This window comes from Triticum urartu, chromosome 6 (assembly GCF_003073215.2).
Source record: "Triticum urartu cultivar G1812 chromosome 6, Tu2.1, whole genome shotgun sequence".
In the NCBI taxonomy this organism is placed as follows: domain Eukaryota; kingdom Viridiplantae; phylum Streptophyta; class Magnoliopsida; order Poales; family Poaceae; genus Triticum; species Triticum urartu.
In genome coordinates this window covers 488008648-488014682 of record NC_053027.1, presented here as the reverse complement: position 1 = coordinate 488014682, position 6035 = coordinate 488008648, and the positions used below count along the sequence as shown (strand labels likewise).

Below are 6035 nucleotides of genomic sequence, written 5' to 3'. Positions count from 1 at the left end.
AATATTTATTTTATTTTGGAGAAGTCATTTTATCTCCTCTCATTTATTTTGATATTGGAAATATTTCGGAGAGAAAAATATTAAAACCAAAATGATCCTCTTTTCAAAATTTGAGAAAAAATCAAATATGAAAATAGTGAAATCCCCAACTCTCTTCGTGGGTCCTTGAGTTGCTTAGGATTTCTAGGATCGCAAACGAGATGCAAATAAAATATTGCGTGCATATGGTGACCTATGTATAACATTCCAATTGAAAATTTGGGATGTTACAGGCCTTCACAGATTTGGAGGGTTGTGCTTGAAGGGAGAGATGTACTCAAAATAGGGTGGATTAAGAGGATTGGTAACGGCAATAACACTTTTGTATGGCGGGATAACTGGCTACCTAGGACTAAGAGGTTGTGGCTTACGCTGCTATTTCATAAGCCCCGCCCGTTCGGGTTTCAGAGTTAATGAGAGTAGGCAATTAATGGGATACTATTTTGCTGCAACAACACTTTCTACCAATGGATATTGATGTGATAAAGCAGATGGGAAGTGTTTGTGGCCGGGGCGCCGGCCGAACCATTGCGCCGGTCGCGCTCCGTGCGTTGGATCTCTTTTGATCCAAGGGACGTTGTCTGCGCCACGTGTCACCACAGACCCATGTTTTTTTAACTCGCACAGGTTATCCCTTCCCTAGTTTTTGCTGCAACCGCACGGGGTCGTCATTTCGGTGCCCGGCAGCGGCGGCCCAGGGCGGATATCGATTCTCCGGCGATCTATGGCTTCCCCGGATGGTAACTCTCCCCTCCTGCTCTCCCTTTTCGTTGTTGTCTCCCCCTCCCCCGTTGGCTTTAGGGTTAGGGCGGGTTATGATGCGAGCAAGTCATTTGTGTTCCCGCGGGCCGGCGCCGGCGCCGGCGCGGACAGGGACGGGGTGGTGTTCCCGTGGGTCGAGGGAGGGGCGGGGTGGTGTTCCCGTGGGCAGAGGGAGGGGGCGGGTGGTGTTCCCGCGAGTAGATGGAGGGGGCGGGGTGGTGGATTTTAAGGATTTGAATCTTGTGTTCAAGAGGGATTTGGGATGGGATTGGGATTAGGGTTGGATCTCATCTTGTTCAGGGAAATTCGATGTTTCCTGTCCTGAGCTGTGTTCCATGACGGCGCCAAGGGGACGGAGTGAGCTGGAAGCGGCCGGAACCAGGCTGCGTGTTGGCTTTGCGCGCACGCGTTTGGTGCTTTCGTTTCTTTCCCTTCTTAAAATCTAGAGGAAAGTCCCTTTGAATCATTCAGTAGGACAGAGTGTCAAGCTCCCCGCGTTCGGTGGGAGATTTCTGGTGACAAGTGACAGGTTGTTGAAGTTATGGTCAAAATACCTGATCATCACATGTAGTAATTTTGTTAAATATTATTTTTCACAAAATTCTTAGTTAAGGCTGAAGTGAAACAAACATGACCCTAATGCTGAAGCGAAACAAACATGGCCCTAATGCTGTGCTAACTGAAGGACATGTTTTATTCTGTACATTTTTTATGTGTGCTTGTATGTTTCCTATGTTTTACAGATTTTTTAGGTGTTCTTGTATGTTTTTTCCTAGTTACTGATGATGTAGTTTTAGGGGTTTTATTGACTTGTTTTTTTTTCCTTTTTGTAGATGTTGCAGGCACCTCTGGTGAGAATGAAGGGAGTAAGAAGGTTAAGAAGAAGACCAAGAAGAAAGGCAATCTATGTGGCTTTAAGTCAAGGTTTAACTCAAAAAGGCTGGCTGAGATTGGGAAGCAAGTATCACCAGAAAAACAGAGAATCATAAGGGAGGGACCGTTTGGAGACTTGTTGGACATCCAGTCTTTCAAGGTGCCCCATGAGCTCATTGAGTTTGTTGTGATGAACACGAATCACATACTCTCTGAGTTCAAACACAAGAACAAGTCCATCACCTTCAGCAAGCTCATGGTGAAAAGGATTTTCAACGTGCCATCCGGTGATAGACCCGTGAAGCTTCTTAAGAAGAGTGATGAACATGATCTTCGCAGCATCTACAAGGAGGGGAGCAGGTCTCCAATCGCCCATGTTGTCAAGTTGCTCACTAGTTGCAGCAATGAGGACGTGGTTATGATAAATAGGACTTGGACACTCCTTGCGTTGGCAACAGTTTTGTGCCCAGGCACTGGCAATATGGTGAATCTCGAGTATCTAGATTCCTTGGAAGATATGTCTTTGGTGCATGAATTCACTTGGGATGAGCACTTGTTGGCACGAGCGATGGAGGAGGTTGGAGTCTTTCAAGAGAAGAAGAGGATGCAAGCAAATACAGAAAAAGCAGCGGAGTTTCAGATCGCTTCATGCCTTCCCATGTTAGCGGTATGCAACGCAACAAAATGAAATACATGCATTTTTTTCTTTGCTGCATGAAACCTTTTATACATTTCTATAGCTCGCATTTATGTTTTTGTTGGCTAATGTCCTTTTCCATTCTATGCAGATCATATACATGGATCATATTGATATTCCGGCCGGCCTCCCAAATGAGCATGCCATTGATTATTCCGTGCCAAGGATACATTTTGTTTGTCAAAAGGATTTTGATTGGTTGGATAAAGTTGACAAGAACAAGCTCACTCTTGTCCAACCTTTCTACGGGAAACACACCCAAGTAATTTTGCTACATCCCGCCTATGTACTTTCCTTTGCCAATGGAGTATTAAGACCCCCCTGTTTTTTGCTCACTGAATTTTCATGTAGCAATCTTTGCTTTTCCATTTAGGTTATGGCAGCCTTCTTATTTCCGCCACTCATGTTTTGTTTTCCTAGATACGGAGTTTGTGCAACACCCCCTATGCAGCACAACTCGCGGGACAGGAAGTTGGTGTGAAGCAGCCAGTGGGCAGGGAGTTGGTGCTGAAGCACCTAGTGGTCCAAGGAACTAGTGGCCAAGGAAGCCAAATTCAAGGTGCTGAAATTCCAGCAAAGGACTCTCAATCAAACGAGGCTCAACAAAATGTTGAAGCTGAACCACACCTATCATCCTCGCTCAATGATTGGCTGCAGCAATCATTCCCTAGCATGCAAGATCTAAGGGTACTTTTCCCCCATCTACACTATCTTTTTCTTTGTATTCATTCCCTGTTTTGCCTTTGGCTTTGCATTATTTACTATACCCAGTTGCAAGTGTATATTTTGTTTGCTGCATCCCTCATTCTGATGTGCTACAACCATGTTCTGTTTTTGCTTCATATGTGGTTTAAGTTCATACCTACTAGGCTTTTTTTACTGCATCCATATGTCTAGTGTGCTACAACTACATTATGTTTTTGTTTCAAACATGTCATAATTTTGCTACATCCATATCCATAATTTGCTACCTAGAGGTATAGACCATTTGTTTTTTATGCTTCATCCATGACAGTAAATTGCTGCAATCACACTGTTATTTGATACATAGTGACACAGCAGCACACCTACTTCTCAAAATCTGGATTTACTTGTCACTAAAAATGTTGGCCACTTGCCTTCTTGTAGGTACCAACTCAGTTTCAAATGCTATACGACAAGCACAAGGGTATTTTTGCAGCAGAGGTGGATGGTGTAGTAGGCAAGTTTGGACAGTGTTTAAAGGAATTGCAGTGCAACCGGATGGCCGCTCTCCTTCATGATGTTGGAGACGCCATCACAGCTACCAATGAGCCCAACTTTTCCTTTGAAGCACCTATCATGGACGAATGTCGCGGAAAAGAGAATGATGCTAAAGCTGCAAATGCCGACATTGGTGCTCAAGCTCAAGCTCAAGGTACAACACCTAGCATCAACAAGGATGAAGTCACCGGATTGAACCTAGAAGTTGCAACAGAGGCTGCGGAAACTCATGAGCAACAAAGAGTGAGTTTCGAGATGGAAGACAACGCCTCACCTCACAGCCCCCCACTCTTCTATGATGCACCCAGGAGTGCGACAGCCGGCATTTGGGACGACGAGCCATCCTGTGAGTTGTTCCCAAAGGGCTCCGAAGACTATGAGATGATGCATTCCACAGATGAGCCTATAATTAAGAAGAGCACAGTCAGTCCCATCTATGCAAACATCCCCGTGTTTCCTGTTTCAGACGATGATGACAGCCCAAGTATGCTTTCTTCATCTTGCATCATTTCTTTTTGTTTTTCTCCATATCATTTTTTCACAATTGTGTGATTCCAGCAAATTCTTTTTGTACAATCTCTTGCAAACTCATCCATTTGTATTTTTTTGCTACAGCTGCTAAGATGGTCGCTACAGAAGAGCATTTTGCTGATGCAAGCAGTGGCCCTAGCACACATGACAAGAACACTAGGAAGAAGAGGATGGCCAAAGTTCCAGCCATAAAAAATACCAAGGCAAAGAAGCAAAAGGTCGACAAGGCTGCAGAAATGTATGAGAGGTTTGTAAAACACGGGAAACCATTGAGGAAATCACAACCCAATGAACAAGTGTGAGCTACCTAAGCCTTATCTGTTTTTGCTTTCTATTTTTTATTTTTTCTGCTCGAAACAAATGATTCATTCGGTTGCATCTATGGTAACAGGACACCTTTCATCAAGCTAGGTGGATTTTACATTGGATACAAGAAATTCCTTGTATGCTTCAAGCCTCGCGGGGATATGAATGATGAGGTCATGTCACTATGTATCGAGATGAACAACATTGCATCCCGTGCAGCAAAAGAACCAGAGCTGAAGAAATACATTTTCTCAGTCCACGCGGGGGTAAGTTTTTGTAAAAACAAGCAATGCTTCATTCTTTTCTTTCTTTTCACATTTTCGTTGCAACACACACTAACCATTTTGTTGTATCTTTCAAGTAGATCCTACTAAAACAAGACCCATCAACTTTCCAACCAGCAAAACTCATGGCTGAGCTTGAAAGGGCTAAAGAAAGTGTTCAAGGTTCAAAAGTTTGACCTCGTAAGTTTCACGAAGCTTTCTTTTGTTCCACACCACAAATAACTTCCAAATATGATCCAATGATGTGACGCGGCTGTAACATTTTTTACATGTTCTGAGTACCTTTTCGCCTTTCTTTTGTTTTTTGCAGCTCTTTTTCACAATTGTTCATGATCGCCATTGGATAGTTGTTTGCGCAAACTTGCTTCACAAGCAGTGGAATGTATTTGACTCAATCCATTCAAAAGGAAAACAATCTCCTTTGAAGAAGCAAGCCAATAACCTGGTATGTTCATGCTCTCTAATTTTTTCTGTTTAGCCTTCTGATTCATCTACATAAATGCCCTGTTGTCATATTTACACACCTCATTTTATTTTTGAAACTTTTGTGTGTGTTTTTGGTGCTAGATCACAAACTTTGCAACCCTCGCACAAGAGTGCAGCGAATTCAATGTCAATGTTGGATCATTCGCCCGTGTTGACCTAGAGGATTACCCAAAGCAAGATACCCTGTGAGTTTTCTTTTTGAATTTTGCTTCAATCATGTGTTCCATTTCATCATTTTGTTTTTTCAACTACGCATGGGAAGTATGATGGAGAACTTTTTATTATCTCACAGATGTGATTGTGGTTTTTTTGGGCTCAAGTATGTGGAGAACTATGATGGGAAGTCAATGAGAGAGTTCAAGCAGGTACACATTTTTAATTTTTTTTGTCTTGTCATTTTGTTACAATCTACTTTCTTTGTTTTCAATACTCATGCAACAGAAGAATACCATGTTTTGTTGTTGCTTCATATGTGGTTCAAGTTTGTACCTACTAGGCTTTTTTAGCTACATCCATATGTCTAGTTTGCTACAACTACATTCTGCTTTTGCTTCATCCATATCATAATTTTGCTACATCCATATCAATTTTTTGCGGTGGATGGATGTGAACTTTTTGCATTCATCACTCATGCAACACAAGAATAACTAGTATCATACTTGCTTACTTTTTGTATTCATTTTTTACAGGAAGACATGGCGCGATACCGCATCGATGTGGCATACAACCTTTTCAGCCACCCAATGAACAACGCCCCAAAGGAGCGGGCGTTCAACGATGAGTTGGCGGCTTGATTTTCTGGAAGGTTCAAGACG

The 6035-nt window shown here is 42.8% G+C and overlaps 1 pseudogene; it reads left to right on the top strand.

The window, feature by feature from the left end:
- Positions 1-763: 763 nt before the first annotated feature.
- LOC125516866 lies at positions 764-5967 on the top strand (annotated as a pseudogene).
- The last annotated feature ends 68 nt before the right edge of the window (positions 5968-6035 follow it).